Genomic DNA, 17,867 nt, shown 5'->3' on the forward strand with positions numbered 1-17,867 from the left:
TTGAAATCTGGCAGATATAATCACACCACTTATAAAGTTCCTTCCAACCTGCCTTAACAAAGTTTAACACCTATTGACTAAAATTCTCAAATTAAATTTTCTAATTAGTAATGTCATAAAACTACAATTTTGTTGACATTCTATTAAAAGGTAAAGAGAAGGGCAAAAACAAATGTGCACATTATCAGAAAGCAAATTAAAAGAAGAAGGAAAAGAACTGTCAAAATTATACAAATTCCTTTCTTCCTTGCTTTTCTTGAGGGGGTGGGGGTGGGGATGGGAGTGCCCAGTGCTTATCGCCCCTCTGGCTCAGGGATCACCCAGGTGGGGCCCAGGTTCAAACTTGGGTCAACCATGCGCGTGGCAAGCCCCTTGCCTATGTACTGTCTCTCTGTTCCCATCTTTCAATTTTTTGAAGATAACATATAAATAGGATTTTAAGGAAATGACTTTCGGGCACATGTCAGTAAACTTTAATATATAGCACTGACTTATTTCTGAACTCATGGCTTTATTGATATTCGAGTCTGAAATGCTATATTTGCCTCTGAACTATAACAGAAAGAGAATAAAAAAAACACTGTTCTATGCACTAATATTCCTTTCATAAATATATAGAAAATGTTCTAAAGAAGATAATCTCCTTGTAAATTATATTAGTTTGATTTAAGACAACAAAAAATGTGGAAGGATAGAAAAGGCATTTGCAGAGGAAACTTTCCTCTCCTTTTCTTCACTTGTTATCTTGACAAAAGCATACAATGAGAATATTTTGACAGAGAAATAAAACATGTAAAATCCACAATGCATTATTCCAATACAATACCAATCGATACCTTAAAATGCATCCTTATATTTTCCAAATACACAAATTCAAATCTATGTGTTTACATTCATGGGCTTTAAATATAGATTTTTTTTTAATTATAAAACTGGCATTCGTGTGTGTGTATGTGTGTGTGTGTGTGTGTGCAGACGCAAGCGTGCGAGAGAGTGAGGGAGCACTATGGAAACTCAGGAGCCAGGGGCTGTATAAAGTGCCCACAAGTAGGAGGTGGCGTGCAGCCCGAGTCTCTGCTGGGCCCGGCTACTCTGCACGTGAGGCTGCACCCAGCCCTGCCACAGCCAGTTGTCTCTAAGTGCCTGGGAGAATGGGTACAGCGGGAAGCACTTCGAGGCCCACAGTCCAGACCGTGACCCCAGAGGATACAAAGGTGAGCCCAGACCCCCCCCCCCCCGCAATCATTCCAACTGGAACAGGCATGAGCACCCCTGGAATGTGAGCCCTGGAGAGCACTACCACCGAGTGTGCAAGCACTCACAGACCTACTATGCGGCTTCTAGCGAGCCTCGCAGCGTGCAATCTAGCCAACACAAAGCCAACAGTGAGAGGGAAGGTCAAAACACAAAACTCAAAAGCCAACACATACGAAAAAGTTGTGTGAAGCAAGGTAGTTTTTACTGACTGAAACTTGCTTAGGAAACATGTGAGAGGAGAGAAAAAAGAGGAAATACATCTTCAAGAGAGAACACATGCTTCTCCAGTGTGGAAAATACAGCCAGAGAGACAAGAAAGCAAGATGAGTTCAGAGGAGAACACAGGCTTGAAGATCAAGCCCCCACACCCCCTTGCCCCCCCCCAAAAAAATTAAGGACAAAAGATTTTAACAAACATTTCACCAATGAAAATATATGAATAGCAAATAAAAAAGCATGAAAGGGTTCTCAAAACATCATTAGTCATTAAGAAAATACAAATTAAAATCACAATTATACATCATCTATTGAAACGATTTAGAAGTAAAACTGAAAATATTACATGCTAACTGAGCACAGAGATTAACTCACACTGCTATATACTGCTAACGGAAATGCAACAGTGGCACGGAAATGTTGGAAAGCTGACTTTGGTGCTAAAAGAAATAAATGAACGAACCAGAAGATGGCTTCAAAGGCTAGCCTGCATGCCCTGTGTTTGGGAGACCAGCTTCCATCCACAATTCTGCATGGTCCCCTAGTACCACTGGGAACCACGACAAGCACACATGCTTTCCATAGAGCCTAGCAACATTCCTCATGGGTGCACTACCCAAGCAGAATTCAAACTTCTGTTTAGAGCCACAGATCAAGAATAATACAGGGTTTAATCCGCTTGCTTTGTACATTGCACACCCTGATTCAAATGCTTAGCACCAAATATGGTCCCCAGAATACCTCCAGGAATGGCTCAGAGACACCAGTAAACCCTGAGTACTGCTGGGTGTGGCCCCCAAACAAACAAATGACAATGGGGGGGGGGGGAAATCCTTGTGTTCACATGAAAATCTGCTTAAGTTTTAAAGGGTTTTTGTCTATAATTGCCAAACACTAGAAACAACCCAAAATGCCCAACTGGAAAAAGGAAAACATGAAAAAAATATTAACTAAGGAACACTACTCAGAAACAAAAAGGAATTATAGAAACACACAAACACATAAGTTAATGTCATCTAAGTATGTGAAAAAACACATACTCAAAATGACACATGCTGCACGATTCATGTGAACTGTACGCTAGCAATGGCAAAGGGTGTGTGATGTGAATGGCTTGGTTTGAATGTGATGTGAATCCTTGGTTGTTTTCCAGGGATTCCAAGCACTGGAAGGGGTTAGGACCAAAGGGACATGGAAGAAATCGGAAGGTGACAGAAGTGTTTCAGATTATTCTATTTTGTGGTAAAAGGTTATATAACTGTGTAGGGACAATGGATTAATATACCAACCCTTAATGTTTATTATAGAGATGTACTTATAAAACACACTTTTACATCTTCTTCACGTTCAGAATTCCCAGAAATGCAATTACAATACAAGCTATCAGCTCTCAAATTCCAAACTAAGTTAAATTTAAAATAACATATTTTGAAATCCCAAGCCAGGCTGCCTTCACCCGGGTCCCTCAGAAGGGGACGGGTTGAGTTTCCCTTCCCGCCCTAAGCGAGCCCCAGCAGCTGAAAACCTCCAGAACCTAGCCACAACCACGCCCAAGGCCCCTCTCCACACGCTCAGACAAGCCTCATCCATGAAGGAACCATCAGAGGAATCCAGGTATGCAGGACCCGTGGTGGAGATCTCCAAGCCTCCTCAGATCAGGACTGGGCCTCCTCTACCCAGGTCCCCAGTTTTCCAGTAGCTTGGCAGCCACACCCACAAACTGCCCCTGGCACCATGTAATCTCATCAATTGCCAAGATCCAGAGACTATAAAATAAAGCTTCCGGAAGAGAGTGATGCAGAATCTCCTGGAGCCTTCGTCCCTCTAGGAGAGCCCAGAAAGCTACTGAGTGTATCATGCCCATACGGCAGAGCCTGGCAAGCTACCCGTTGTGTTTTCAACATACACTACGGGTAGCTTGCCCAAAACAGGAACAATAATGGGCCTCATTCTCTGACCCTGAAAGAGCCCCCAATACGGCAGCATTGGGAAGGATGAGTAAGGAGAGGCTGCTAAAATGGTTTGATGCTCTTTGTGTTCCTGGAGCAAGCAGGCGCCATTGGGCTATATTAGCATAGGACAGGGATGGATGGAGACATTACTGGAGCCCGCTCAAGCAAATCAATGAGCAACTGTATGACAGGTGATACAGGTGATAAAGTAATAGATAACTGGGCAATATTTAATGGCCAATAATTCTCGGTAGTACTATGCCTCAAGCACCAGGCTAGAAAACAGGAATGCTCACAAATCTTTAATATGAAATATAAAAGTCACCATGAGGCAAAACTATTGAATTATTTTGCAGACATCTACTTAACATAACAAAAAGTCCTTTCTTTTAAAATGACAATAAAATCACCTACAGTTAAGATTGTTTCTCAATTCAGAAAGCAATCTTTCTTATTTTCTGTTGTTTAATACTCTGTGCTAAACTGAGAACCGAGCATTATATATAAATGAGAGGGGTGGGGGTCGGAAGACACTATGGAAGTATGAGGGGAACGATCTCTTCATGAGTCAGTAAAAGGCAGTAGCATTTATTGAGCCTCTAGGTGTTCATGAGTTCTCACTTGGGTCAAAGATAATCAGCCCACACAGAAGCTGAAGTCCTGCAGCACCACGCCTTGATGTGGATCTACTGACACAAAAGGGAGTAGCAGATCTCTGTACCAGCACTAGAAAGAGGCTGCAATATCAAGTTTCTGTTACTAAAAATAGCAGAGGTACTGCAGCATCTAGTACACAGGGCCTGCTCAAATTTTCTCATGAAACCAACTCCGCTAATTCAGGACATCTCCTTTTCCTTAATTTACAACCAAGAATGTAAACTGATAGTTTATTACAATCTTCGTCTTATAAATAAGAAAACTAAAACTTAGAAAATCTTTTAAAACTTGCACAAGGTCACATAACAAGGTCACGAAGTCCCTGAATCTGGGGTTAAACATCAGCTAGTATTAGCTAAGAAAACCATAAGTATTTTATATCTAATTATGTAAGCAGCAAATACATGGATTCTTCTATGAATGGGACTCCCCAAGGAGTTCACAGCCACAGTGAACAGGACATTTCAGATACTCAGAAAAATGTGCTAGGTTGATTTTATACTACATAATGCACATATTTTCACATTCCATTGGCATCAGGATCAATCTAAATTCTCCTTATCCTCCAGTTGAAAGGATGGCATCTTGATGGCAAAGATGAGATTTAAATCCTAAATTATTGGCTATCATTTATGCTGTTTCTAACAATGTAGCACTGTAGAACTGTCGTCCAGTCATTGATTTGCTCGAGTGGGCACCAGTAACGTCTCCACTGTGAGACTTGTTGTTACTGTTTTTGGCATATCAAACATGCCACGGGTTGCTTGCCAGGCTCTGCCGTATGGGTGAGATACTCCCAGTAGCTTGCCGGGCTCTCCGAGAGGGACGGAGGAATCGAACCAGGGTTGGCCGTGTGCAAGGCAAATGCCCTACCCACTCCCACCACCCCCTTCTGCCCTTAGCACCAACTTACAGAACATCATACAGCTGTGAAGTCAAATTTTCCTTTGATTCCACAATTCAAAAGTTAAATTAGTGTTTTCTACATAGCTGCAAGTCAATCATACAAACCTCAAACCTGAAATTGTTTCCACAACATATTTGTAAAATCCTATGATTAAAGTCAGAGAAAATGATACTGAAGCTTTTTTAACAAACTGACCTGAGACACTCTCCCTCCAACTTAATCAACACTTCACCTGCTCGCTATTGAGTCTTCAAAACTGTCCTTTCTGGATGGCAGCCAGAGAACAGTCTTCCTGAGTTTGTATAAATCACATTATATGCATTTACTGTTTAACTCTCTATTTCCATTTCAAGATGGACTGAAGGAAAAAAACAGCAAACAGTTTGTAAGAAAACCTGCAGGTGCTGGGTCCACTTGAAAGAACCCTACAATCGGCCCAAATCAGACCATGGAGAAGGAAGGAGAGAGGACAAACAAGTGTTTCAAATTCTTTCCCCCTTTCAGATTTCAACTTAAATACGTATTCAATCCCTACATGTACAAAGTATCAATAAGACCTATTACATAAATATGTAATAATTATGAGTAAACCTGCACATAATGGAAAAAGTCCTTAAATTTTCCTACTCTGGGGTGCAGGGAAGCACCAAGATACATGTTCAATAAATTAGTACAAACCAAAACAAAAATTTCAGAATTAAAATATCCTCCTGCTCTTATTTTATCTATCAACTAAAATTGACACAGAATTTAGTACTACCACAACTGCCTATTCACAAAGGAAAACTATTCTGTGTCTCACTTAAATTGCAGAAACTACATTCAGAATTCATTTAAATTCTAGCTATTCAACATTTTAATGTAATTCTCATAATCAAATATTTAAACTGCAAACAAGCTATATAAATGTTTTTCTTTTAACAGAATAGACAGTGTTTCAGAAAGGAAATTTAAATATCAGTAATTACTCCCTAGTACCCAAGTAATATTTCATATCCTCACAAATTGTAATACAACTTCTTTTAACTTTGCAAACATGGCTCCTTGCAGAATTAATAAGCTTCTTTGAAAGACAAACCATATAAAAAGGTTCAGAGGAAAAAGTCAATATGGGGAAATATCAAAGCAGCATATACTTCAATGATTTTGTGTTTCCCGGCAGAGGGCCTGGAAAGATATCCCTTCCAATTCACCAAATCAAACTGACATACTTTACTTGAAGGGGGAAAAAACGGAAGGAGGGTGAATTGAACAGGGGAGGGGAGGAGCATAAAGACTGTAAAACCTTTAAGAAATTCAAGCTCATGCTCTTAGAATTCAGGTCACCCCGCCTTTCACAGTTTAAAAGTAGAATTACTTTCAAAGAATACATATTTCCTCTGAGCCATGATACATATTTCCTTTTAATGTATCATATTGCAGCAACAGCTGAAATGAACGTCTAGACATCAAAAACACTTCTTACTCCCACCTACTGCTTTTTTACCTCAGGCATCAAAACTAATGAAACCTATTATCCAGAACATTGAGTTCAGTCACCACATTGGCCACTGCAAACACTGGGCGGGGGAGGGGTGCTCTCAGAAAAGGCTCTTCTTATTCAGCCACTGAAATTACCGAGAACCGCAATTTGCTCCAAACTCCAGAAATACAAATAGATTAAAGCAAGGCATATGGAACAAGATTAGCTCCCAGTTAAATTTCAGTGACAATCTGCTAAAGATAGCAGAGTTCTAAACCCAGGGTTTATAATCTGTCCCTGCCTTTGTTTCCCACCTCTATCTGCAATTATGTAAGCACACTACTTTTCATTTTAATTCTTCTAAATTAATAAATCAACCATGCAATAAGAATTGCACTAAGACAAAAAGAATTTACCAATTTTTATGTAATGTGTTTAAAGTACTTTTAAAATAGGATTTGAAATGTTTTCTAAAAATTTGACTTACCAAAAAAAAAATATTGATAACAGAGAAGCATAATGCTACAATAACTCAAAAATAGAACATTATACCCATAAAAAATCCAATTACAGACCACACTGTTGATCACAGTTAAGCTGTTATATGTCTTGTAATAGGTATCAAGTGTCCTGTAATATGTATCTGAACTCATTAATATCTACATGGGCTTATTACTTACATCAAATTCAATCCACTTAAAGCTTTTGAGCTTTTTGCTCATGGGTACAGAATATTTGTTATCACTTAACAAATTTCTGTTGAAAATGGATTTTCAATTCCCCAATGTCACTTCATCAAATGTAAATTAGTGATAGAAGGTATACATTAAATGCTCCATTTTGTGTCATCCTTTTTGCAATTTGAATGACTATGTATATTGATCCTATTTGTCAGAGAAGAAGTTGTGATTCAAAATTTTTAACAGTATAATGTCTTCCTAACCATGAGTTCTGTCAGTTGTACGATAATCGGAATTTTAAATGACAGTTCCTACACAGCGCTGTAACAGTTAAAACAGGACTCAAGCATCTCAATGGCTCACAAGATTCCATGTAAAGACACTAAGCTTCAAACTGGAAACAGAAAAACTACATTTTTAGATAAACTGCTCAAGCCCTTCAAAACCCAACTGCTACAGACAACAGGCAATTATGTTTCTTTACGAGCTGTGCACTGTGGGAAAAAAAAAAATTCTACAATGGCTGTTACCAATTCTAAGAATCAAACTTGCCCTGTTTGCTACTCCCTTTCAACACTTTTTAAATAATTACTTTTTTACCCCGTAAAGCTATTAAGAATTCTCTTAACTATTATATTATGCATGTACAAATAAAGGACTGGAAGATCAGTCATCAGCCTACTTTGGTTGCTGGAATAATATAATATTTTCTAAAATACCTATGTGTATTTTCTAGATTCTTACAAAAATCATTACCTCTTAAGATACACGATATTTGAAACAATTTTTAACACGCTATCATTATTTACTAAATAGCTATATTCTCAGAAATGACAAAACATTTCTTTTTTTCTTTTTCCCTAGCCATTGGGGATGGGGGAGGGGCACCACAGGGGTACAGGACCACTCTTGGCAATACTCAGCTGCTCAGATCCAACAGTGCCAGGGGCTACCAGGGTTACTCTGGAGGTGCTTTGGGGACCATGTGTGCCAGGACTGAACCCTGGGCCTCCACACACCAGCATGTGCTCCAGCCCTTGGAGCTGTCTCTCCAGATTTAGAATAACAGCCGAGAAAGGGAAATCACAAGATAAAATTAAACTCTGAGAAAGAAAACTAGACTTGTGGCTCAATTAGAACATTTATAATTAAACGCAAACTTATCAACTTCTTTTAAAGACAATAAACTTTTAAATCAAGTTAACTATTAGTACAATAAGAAACAGAAAAACTTAAAATGTCTTTGCACTCCTCCCTCAGAAACAATCTGATTTAGACAGACCTGCACATATGCATGTGTGCACCTCTCTCTCTCTCTCTCTCTCTCTCTCTCTCTCTCTCTCTCTCTCTCTCTCTCTCTCTCTCACACACACACACACACACACACACACACACACACACACACACCCCAACAAGATTCTGACAGGGCAAGTCCCCAAACTGCCTTTTACACTAAAGCTCAAACAGTTGTGTGTTACTGCTACTCCAGCGAGTAATCCTTGCAGCTGTAACTGTTTGAAATGCAGCTGTCTCCTTGGCAGTCTCTCCCCACCCCCACTCACCCAACATTTCGGTTCTTGCTACAATAATCTTCAAGAGCATTTTGCAGGAGGCTTAGCCCTAGCTGAGGGCACTCCACTGTGTGACCGAGAGAACATGGAAACACGATTCATTAGACACGCCTGGAGTGATAACAATGGTGCTGCTTCTTGCTGCCTTTCATTTCGTACATCAGGCTGAGACTAATGCATTCTCGTTACACAACAAGCACATTTATAGACAGAAAAAAACTGTAATCACCTCTGATTAAGAGACAGCATTTTTTCCTATATGAGCCGCCAGCCATACTGACATAGTAATTATTTTTTAACAGACAGGTTAAAATAGCAAATGTAGCAAAAATAACATGGGGGGGTGGGGAACAAACAGGACTAGAGAGGGGTGACTACTATGAAAATCTTAACAAAGGGTCCGCCAGACTGGGCTCAGTACTGGATCTTTGGGGACCTCAGCTTATGACAATCTATGACAATTTGATGGGCAACTACTATCTGTATCTCCAATGTCATTTTTATTTGATTTTTTGGTTATGGTTTTTGGGCCAAACCTGATGGTGCTCTCCCTATGCTCAGGATCAGGGTTGGGGTGGGGGAGGAGGGGTGTGGGCACCTGATAGGGTACCAGGATTGAACCTGGGTCAGCAGAGTAGAATAAGGCAAACACCCTACCTGCTGTCCTACCATCCCTGCCCCTATCTCCAACTCTTTAAAGCTAAAAGTTACATGATTTATTCTGCCACTTTAATTATTATTGATCTACCATCTTTCCACTTCATTCACCAGAGGACTACAACATTTAGCAGCAGCATTAATCCACTTCTCCTATTACATCGCCTTCATTATAACATAGTATGCCCTCCTCACTAATTCCGTAGTTTTATTTTACTACAGAATAAGTTGCTTTCTTTTACATAAAATACTAGGGCAAAACAGAAAACCTACTCTCCAATGTAAAGTTTAAAAAGTAATGTTGAGAAGATAAAAACAAAAACAGGAATGTAGGGCTGGAGAGAGAGTACAGCAGATCGGGCATTTGCTTGGATGCAGTCGGCCTGGGCTAGGACCTCTGGCACCACATATAGTCCCCCAGCACCACCGGGAGTGACCCCTGAGTGGATCCAAGGGTAAGCCCTGAGTATTGCTGGGTGTGACAGGAAAGGAAAGGCAAAACACAGGTGCACAACTTCCAACAATCACTGTACCAGATCACAGTTCAAACCGCAAAGAAAGGGTTAGGGAGAGAGCTCACTGGGCAGGAGCCAGAGGCAGTAAGTGTGATTCCTGCATGCCAACCTTCCCCCAAATACCAACTCTGTGCAGTTCTGCTAGCCTCTAAGCACAGGCTATCTAAGTTACAGGAATGGCCCCCAGGCCTCCTGAGCACAACTTGGGAGCATCTCCCAACCCAGAAAATGTAAATATAAAAGCCCCGATTTAAACTGGGGGAAAATCATAGACCGTTATATCAACAGTAAACTTTTTACCAGGTTTTGAAAGAACCACTTCTCACCCATACAGTGGCAGTCCTGTGAATGTATGCATATGTTCAGCAGGATTACAGTTTATAATTATAGACTATGACAGCTGAGGGGGCCGAAGAGATAGTATAGTGGGCAGGGTGCTTGCTTTGCATGCAGCCAATCAACCAAGGTTTAATCCCCAGCATCCCATATATTCCCCTGAGCATTACCAGGAATGATTCCTGAATAAAGAGCCAGGAGTAACCCCTGAGTATCACTGAGTGTAGCCCCAAAACAAAGAGCTTGACAGCTGATAGAAAATACATAGTAGTGGGGCTGGAGCAATAGCACAGTGGGTAGGGCATTTGCCTTGCACTCGGCGGACCCGGGTTCGATTCCCAGCATCCCATATGGTCCCCCGAGCATCGCCAGGAGTAATTCCTGAGCGCATAAGCCAGGAGTAACCCCTGTGCATCGCCGGGTGTGACCCAAAATCCCCCCCCCAAAAAAAAACATAGTAGTAAGAGACCATATACATATATGAAATTATGAATCATATCAAATATCCATATATGCCATCTACATATGGACACTGCCAGGGATTAACCCAAGGATTCATATGTATGAGGCAAGCACTCTACTGAGTCTAATTAAGCATACTCTGAATTAATCACTCTTTTAATTTTTCTTCAATGCTACTACACTTTACAAAAGAACTGCTCCAAAACCAAAACATGCATGAAAATTTGTAAAACAGATGAAAAAGCAAAACAAAGAAAATGAAAAGGCAGTTATGGGGGGGCTCAAAAGAGAGGGAACACATGAAACCCCATGGTACCATGAGCAGTGCCAGGAGTGTAATCTCAGTATTGCTGGATGTGACACCCTCCATCCCACACAAAAATAAAAAAGAAATTAAAGAAATCAGACAGAGTACACACAACTTTTTGTAAAGCAGAAAAAAAATGCTTAAGGAACTGAATTTTAGAACTTTCTGACCTGGTCAGAAATTAGTTCCAACCCACCTGTAATGTGTCCTTGAGTGGACCACTGAAATAGAATGTACATTTACACACAGTGTGTTTTGGAGAAGCCTGAAAAGTACTCTGGTGTCAGAATTACATAAAAGTTTAAAAACTGTATCTTATACATTACGGTGTTATTAATGAGACAGCATCCATATAATTTCTACTCTTTAAATTTCTTCTGTTTTATTTCTCTACTCGGCAAGCTACCGAGAGTATCGTGCCCGCACGGCAGAGCCTGGCAAGCTCCCCGTGGCTATTCGATATGCCAAAAACAGTAACAAGTCTCACAATGGAGACATTACTTGTGCCCGCTCAAGCAAATCGATGAATAACCGGGCCAACAGAGCTACAGTGCTACATTATTTAAAAGCATGACTACGTCCAAACTAAATTATTTTTACAAGTTTTTCTCAAATATATACATATAAAATACATGGCAATTATCTTTTTTTATTCAAGAAAACCTACTCTAAATGATGGGTTTAACTTGTAATACTTCAGTGGTTTTGGGTTCCTGGATTGGCTAGGATTTGATTATAAAATATCTGAACTCTTTGTGATTTATCTTGGATAGTCTTCTGTTGTGGCATGCCTCATTTGAATCCTGCAATTGGGAGCTGAGAAGACTCAATGAAAGCAGAGGAAAGTAGGGAGTGCAGGGAAGCTGTTGCCCTGTGTGCGTGATTCTCCACAGCCCTGCCGTACCCCAGACATGCCTGTTCAGAGCACTGGGCAACATGAAAATTGCAGAGCCGTCCTACCAAAGAGTCCAAAGAAAATCGACTGAACTCATTCATACTCCTGTGAATAATCTGATCTTCACTTGCCAAAGCACAAGCAGTTTTGTAATCTCCTGCTAATCTGCTTATGTACAGGAATCTGAAATACCTATGGGAAGAAAATTTTGGCAGCTCTGGGTCCTTTTTCTTGTTTTCTTTTGCTTATGAGTTGTAAACTACTTAGCTTGTTAAGAGTTTGGGATAATAACACCTTTCCTTCCAGCTATTTCAACTTAAAAGTTTCCTAGTTTGTTTTGGGGTCACACCCTATGATACTCGGGACTTACTCCTGGCTCTGCACTCAGGAATCACTGCTGGCGGTTCCTGGGGGATCATATGGGATGACAGGAATGAACAAGGCAAGTGCCCTCTCTACCCATGAAACTATCTCTCCAGCCCTTCAATTTAAAGGTTTTAAGATTTTTATTGCTCTCCAACAGTTAAAAAGCAAAAGTCAATTTTGAATACTTGAGAGTTACTTTCAGGTTTTAAAAGTGAAGGAGAAATAGTATATGACTCTTCCAGGAGCTATTTTAATAAGGTAGAAATTCATACATAAATCATATTTATTATCAAAGTAAAGTTTTCTGATCACCAAGAAGTCACTTAAATTGAATTTTTAAATAAACATGCCTTGTGGTAATATATATGAAATGTGCTTAACATGTTTGGTGATTTAGTTCTGCATTTTTCCATACAGAAGATAGGTAGCAAAAACATATGCATAATAATTACTCAATGTAATTATTATGTAATTACTGTTAATGGACACTTCCCCATGTTGATTCTCCTTTCCACAGCTTAAAAACCAATAATTACAATAAAATATGAGTTCTGGTAGTAAAGCAAACTATACAATCAAAGTTTAAATTCTGAGATATCTTTAATATCTCAGAACTTAATGTACTGGGGCTGGAGCAATAACACAGTGGATAGCGTCTTTGCCTTGCATGACGCTGACCCAGATTTAATCCCTGGCACCTCATATGATCCCCTTAGCCCCACCAGGAGTGGTCCCTGAGTGCAGAGCCAGGAGTAATCCTTGAGTACCAAGTGTGGCACCCCCTGCCCCCTCCCAAAAAAAAGTTGAAGTATAAAATGAAAATTAAAAAGTTCAAGTATATATTCTGATTACAAGGCTGCGTAGTTTGTTATTGGGGATTGGGGAGAGGGCTCCAAGGCAGTGCTCAAGAGGACCAGGGGTCCCTCTTGCTGATACCTGACCAGCTGTGCAGACCTGGAGGTTCAACGTTCAGGTCTCAGTTCAGTGCTGCTCAGGGGACTCCTGGGAGGTGCTCGGAGGTGCAGGTAAGGACAAAGAGTGAAATCGGGGCGGCAGCACGGGAGGCATGCAGCGACAGTCCTTGAACAAGGAGCCAGAACAGCCCCCGAGCACAGCTGGTTGGAGCCCAAACACACCCACAATGATTCAGAGAATCACTTTGTAACTTTTGCAGTTTCTGGATGGAGTGAAGTTGGGCCACTTCAACAAGTAACCCGACAAGTGTTACTCCTGGCTCTGTGCTCAAGAGGTCAAATCCGGGCAACAATAAGAGGACGGTATGTGGTACCAAGGACGTAATAAAGGTCATCCACAAATAAGGCAAATGCCTCAAATCATATGGCCCCAAGTTTAGCAATTCAATGATTCTTATCGCTAGAAAATCAACTTTAATATTATTTTCAACTCTCCTTTACACAAGGACACCAATTTTAATTCTGTCTCAAATATCTTATATTTTCAGGTCATATCCCAGCTGCTGAATTATCACCACGAAAGGCCATGGAAAAGCAAGCACCTTAACCCCTAATGCTAGAGCCCTTGCCCTGCACATGTGTAATGTCCTGAGTTCAATTTCTAGGACAACACACACACACACACACACACACACACATACAAATAATAATAATAATAGTAATAATGAAAAATTATTTTAATCCAGAATAATCAACATAAGAATTGATAAAAAACTTTGAATTAGGGAATATTTAAAGCATGTATTTTATCTCTTTGGGGATAACCCAAGTACTATACTCTGGGCTAGATTACTAAAATCACATTTTTCAATAGAGATGCTAAAAAAAGTGGAGATTAATAGAGAAAAAGTGGAAGTACAAGGGCTCTTTTTTTTTTTAATGACTGAATAACTATTCACTATTCAGATTCATCCTGTATCCTTTAGCCTGGAATAGGCAATGCTCTTCTAACTCTTAAATTGTTATAAGCTTTCCTGTTTAATTTTTTTCTAGCCATTTTACCCTTTTGAAGGTGAACTCAAGTCAAAGACATTGAACACAGAGATAGTAATTTGGAAGTGGATTTTTGCTTCCTCAAACCAGAAACTGTGACTTGCCAAGGAGAAACTGTATGAATAAAACCATTCACAAGATGGGAAGCATCAGAACAAGCCCATTTACCTCCAGGGTAGTCACCAGAACTTCAAAGCACCATTGAGCACAGCATCAATGCTTTTTGTCTCAAGGATTCCAGAGACTCGGTAAGAGGACTTAGTATCATAAATATCTATGAATTTTCAGAAAACAAAGAGGTTTCTTAAACTCCCAAGAGACTAAGTATTTCTTCTCAACCATGACAATCACAGACTAATTCTTTGAAGGTGATCACACAGAACTGTTTAAGAAAAATAACTCTTGACCACACCTAAGTAACATAAAAATGATTTCTACTTGCTTTACTTAGTTTGGGTTAAGAACAACAATTTTAAAAATAAAACTCTCCAGATTGTGGGATTTCAATTTCTATTGCTCATTTTCGACAACAATCTGATCTAGAATTTCCCTGAGGAGAAGGGAAGATGCTCAGAAATCTCATTCTTAGAAAAGTATATATCTGATAACATGTCCTGCTTTTCCAAAGTATTAATGAAAAAGTAACGATATCATAAACTGAAGTCAGTTTTAGAAATGAGCGAGTCAAACTCAGGAAAGGCCAGAAAGGCCTCTGTGGAAAGTATGATAAGCATCTTGGAATCTCACTACCTCTCTCACACACTGAGCGTCAATCTGCAGCAGTTTCTCCCCGAGCCAAGGCTCTTGATGGGTGTGATAACAGATGGATCACTGTATCTGCCAACTTCCTATGATATACTGTACGGGACTGGTAATTTAGCAACTCCAGAAGTCCTACAACAGACAATGCAAGCAACCCTGGCATTCAGGAAGTGGCTGCATGCAGTCCTTTGGCAGTCTGGAGGTGTTGAATGTATGTGGATCACTGTTCACTGTCAGTTGTCTTCAAGTCTTTATGGCCACTTAAAAAAATACTCAAAGGTCTAATTATTAGCACTTTAACTAGGAATACAAATGTACATAAAATATATTTCACTATGGATTTGGTTTTCAGGTTTCACACCCAGGGCAATAGTGACATTTTGAGTTAAACAGTTCTTTGTTGTAGGGGATGCTTGTCTTTTACATTAAAATGTCTCACTGAAACAGCATTCTTCTCTCTGCCCATAAATGCCTGGCCATCCTCACAGTGGAGACAACCAAACCATAAATTCCAATACAAAATCCCCACCACCTCCACCCCTCATGCACCCTGAATGAGAAATACTAAAGAAAAATAGTGCAGAAATGCGCTCTTTCAATTATAAGTTAACTTTGGGGCACAAGAAATACAAGGAAAAGAATAGTTTTGGACATAGTACTCAAAATAATCAAAAAATCTACATGGGATGGGCCAGTTAAGCATAAACTATTAAAAGGCAGTATTAATATTCAGTAGGTAGACTGTTCACCAAGCTTAATGGGAAGTAGAAAGGCAACTTCCAATGAGAAATGTGAAGTGTGTATTTAATTCTCTCTACAAAACAGAGATTGCATAGCTCTGCTACAATAATATTCTAATGATGATATTTCCACTATTATATAACCTCATAAAATAAACTATTACTCTGAGCAACGAATTACAGAATGTTCAACTTTAACAGATGCTTAGAAAGGAAATGTTATTGGTTTTAGGTTCTGGTTTTAAAAATCAAACTTTGCATTCATGAAAGTGTGTGCATGTATATACTCAAAATTGCAATGCAATCACATTTTAGAAATACCAGTTCCAAATTAAGTATGGTCATGTTACTTTGTTCACACATCTCTGGGACCTACTAAAATTACTTAAGTTATTGGGGAGAGGATTACGGTATGTCATTTTTTGGGTAACAACTCTAGTGTTGTATGATTCTCTAACTTCAAAACACTAAGTTTCTTTCAAAATATTATACTTTAGTATACTGTCACTGTCATCCCGTTGCTCATCAGTTTTGCTCAAGCGGGCACCAGTAATGTCTCCATTGTAAGACTTGTTACTGTTTTTGGCATATCAAATACTTTAGTATACTACATAATATTATTAGCATCAAGCTATGTGTGCTATTTGTACACAAAAATGTGGTTATCCTTCTCAACATTTCTCTCAATCTGCTCTTTATTCACACACTGGGAGTGAACAAGAGGATTCGGTCCACACTTACCTCGGTTCAGGGCTTATTTCTGGCTCACTGCTCAGCCATCACTCCTCACAGGACTGAGGGACCAGATTCGCTGCCAGGGTCAGAAGCAGAGTGAGGCTAATGCCTTAACGATCTCTCTGGCCTACCCTCTCTGCAATTAATCCTGATCTACAAAGGAAGTGAAAGGAACAGCTCCATACCCCATTGGCAGAGCAGGAATAAACGAATTGGATGAAATGAGCTGCCATTACTTGCTGTACAGTTTCGAAGCTTTGGCTGGAGAGAGTACAGTGAGCAAGGCACTTGACTTGCATGTGGATGCCTGGGGTTTAATCTCTGGCACCCCATAGGGTCTCTTGAGTACCAACAGGGTGACCCCTGAGTGCAGGAGACATGCTTTGCGTACAGGAAGCCCAGATTCAGTCCCTGGTACTAAGGGTCTTCTGAACACTGCCTGGGAGGGCCCTTGTGCACTGTTGGGTTTGCCCTACATCCCTGAAGGGGAAAAAAAAAAAAACTGGAGGCGGAAGTACAATTATAAATAAGTTAAAATGTCAATAAATTATAAAGGAAAGATGCCTTGACAACTTAAGGGAAACCTCGAAAAGGGCAAAACTTCCCCAAAAAGCAGAGGACATTAGTATTATTTAGCAAAAACCCAATCCGATTTTGGACACCCCACAGTTTCAGCTTCTCGTCTTCTTTTGCCATCTTGCGTTCTTCTTTCCTCCGTGAGCGTTCTTGATTTCCAAATTCCCAAGGTGCACCCACGAAACACATCGCTTTTCTCTGCAACTCTCACCATGTCACTCCTTCGAGCCCACCCAGTGGTTTCCTCCTCCTTCCCAGGCTTCATCCAAACAAAAATGAAAACAGGAAACAATCCAGGAATTCCCAGCAAGTGGAGTTAGGGGCAGCCATGAATGTAGACCAAGCTGTTACTCTGCTCAGGGCCTTGCCTTAATCCGCTCTCGGCCCTTCGCCACTGGATACAGACTCTGGAAGTCCAAGCTGGGTGACAGGTCACCTTCCTGGACATGTTCTTATCACCCAGTTACTTGTTACTCTTCCTCTCAGGTGATAAGGTCTAACTTCTCTCCCCTGAGTCTAAATGGCTCTTTGTAACTACTTCAAAGAAACAAAAGTTCAGACCTGCAAGACAGTATATCAGGGTTAAGGAGCCAGCCTTGCATGCGGTGGGCCCAGGTTTAGGTTCCCAGTCCAACACATGGTTCCCCAACTTAACTATAGGAGTGATCCCTGAGCACAAAGTCAGGAATACGCCATGAGTAACACTAGATTTGGCTCCAATTTCTCAACCCCCAAACGCTGGAGAAATAATACAGGTGCTTGTCTTGCAGGCCGTTGATCCCAACCTGATATCCCCCGCATGGCATATAATGCCCCGAGCATCACCAATGTGAGGGCCCAATTCCAT

At 40.3% G+C, this 17,867-nt stretch overlaps 1 protein-coding gene across 3 annotated transcripts in view; it reads right to left on the reverse strand.

Annotated features, from left to right (window-relative positions):
• MED13L (mediator complex subunit 13L) overlaps positions 1 to 17,867 on the reverse strand; it is a 282,240-nt gene that overhangs the window by 140,986 nt on the left and 123,387 nt on the right. The window lies entirely within an intron of this gene.

This window comes from Sorex araneus, chromosome 9, assembly GCF_027595985.1.
Source record: "Sorex araneus isolate mSorAra2 chromosome 9, mSorAra2.pri, whole genome shotgun sequence".
NCBI classification, from domain to species: Eukaryota; Metazoa; Chordata; class Mammalia; order Eulipotyphla; family Soricidae; genus Sorex; species Sorex araneus.